The sequence below is a fragment of the Egretta garzetta genome, unplaced genomic scaffold, assembly GCF_000687185.1.
Source record: "Egretta garzetta isolate BGI_Z169 unplaced genomic scaffold, ASM68718v1 scaffold133, whole genome shotgun sequence".
NCBI classification, from domain to species: Eukaryota; Metazoa; Chordata; class Aves; order Pelecaniformes; family Ardeidae; genus Egretta; species Egretta garzetta.
In genome coordinates, this window is record NW_009259111.1 from 778,769 (window position 1) to 779,190 (window position 422).

Sequence of the window (422 nt, forward strand, 5' to 3'; positions counted from 1 at the left end):
TGGGTTGCAGAGAAATGGGTCAGGCTATCAGAGAAATATTGCTGCTACAGTGTTGGGGTTTGTTATTATTTTTTTCCCCCTGTAAGAGTGCTCAAATACAGGAACAGACTGCCAAGAAAGGCTGTATACTCTTCATCCTTGCAGGTGTTCAAGACTCAACTTGACACAGCCTTGAACAACCTGGTCTAATCAGATCTGCCGTGATCGGGGCTGGACTAGGTAACCTCTGGAGGTTCCTTCCAACTTTAACTGTTCTATGATATCTAATCACTTTGATAAAACAGTATCAGCATACTGTTGGTACATCATCCACCCTACAAATCTGGTCTCCTATCATTTTTTTATTAATTTGCCTTGTTTTTTTGAGACCAGTCTGTTTTCATCAAACTCAAGTCTCTTCCTTCAGCTTCAGTCACTCTCTT